Source organism: Pteropus alecto, unplaced genomic scaffold (genome assembly GCF_000325575.1).
Source record: "Pteropus alecto unplaced genomic scaffold, ASM32557v1 scaffold89, whole genome shotgun sequence".
In the NCBI taxonomy this organism is placed as follows: Eukaryota; Metazoa; Chordata; class Mammalia; order Chiroptera; family Pteropodidae; genus Pteropus; species Pteropus alecto.
Genome location: NW_006443130.1, coordinates 1,500,236 through 1,501,153, shown reverse-complemented (window position 1 = coordinate 1,501,153; position 918 = coordinate 1,500,236). Strand labels below are relative to the sequence as shown.

At 60.0% G+C, this 918-nt stretch overlaps 1 protein-coding gene across 3 annotated transcripts in view; it reads right to left on the bottom strand.

Moving 5' to 3' along the window:
• DPY19L3 (dpy-19 like C-mannosyltransferase 3) overlaps window positions 1–918 on the bottom strand; it is a 38,748-nt gene that overhangs the window by 21,534 nt on the left and 16,296 nt on the right. The window lies entirely within an intron of this gene.

The window sequence follows — 918 nt, the reverse complement described above, 5'->3', positions numbered from 1 at the left end:
GGCAGTGCATCGTGCGCGTGGGCCACGCTCAGCTTGCCCGCCCCTCCGCTGCTGGCGGTTTCGGTGGTGTCCGCTCTGGAGCATTCGGCACAAACGTCTGCTTCTGCTGGGCGTGCACCGGGCAGTGGGAGCGCTGGCTCACGTGCTGGCCCTACGTTAACGTCGGAGCAGGCGCTAAACCGCCCTAAAGGGGACGCGGCACCGCAGGTCGCCCCAGCGGGGAACGAGCGCTCCAGCTTCCTCACACCCTCGCCGGCGCTGTGGCCACCTGCCTTGTTCCTTCCCTTCTCTTTTTAAAAGCCGGCCACCCAGATGCACGCAAGGTGACGTCCCGCCCTGGTCTGGTCGTGACTCCCTGTGACCGGTGGTGCCGAGCATCTCTCCACGCGCTCATCAGCGCCGGGCGCCTTTCGTGGAGACGTCCATCCGCCCTCGCCCGCCCGCCCGCACTGCCGAAGGGGCCGAGGCCTGCGTGCCCCGGAAGCCCCCACCAGACGGACGACTTGCGAAGGTCCTCTCCTGCGTGCGAGTTCTCTCCTCACTTCTTGATGGTATTATTTCAAAGAAGAAAAGTTTTTAATTCTGATGAAGTCCAAGTCATCTACTCTGTGCCTTGTGTCACAGCTGAGAAGGCCTGGCCTACAGCAAGGTCACGAAGCATCACCCTCTCCTCTTCTCAAGGTTTTCGGCTTCAGCTCACAACCATGTCTTTGGTCTGTTTCGAGTCCGCTGCGGCGTACGGTGAGAGGAAGGGGTCCCACTTCATCCTCTGGCGTGGAGACAGCCAGTTATTCCTGCACCACTTGTTGAAAAGATTATTTTCTCTACAATTATCTTCGCACCCTGTTGAAAGTCCATCGACTACTACTCTTTGGTCTCTCGATTGCTTCGGTAATGCCTGTCCGGCCAGCACCGCCC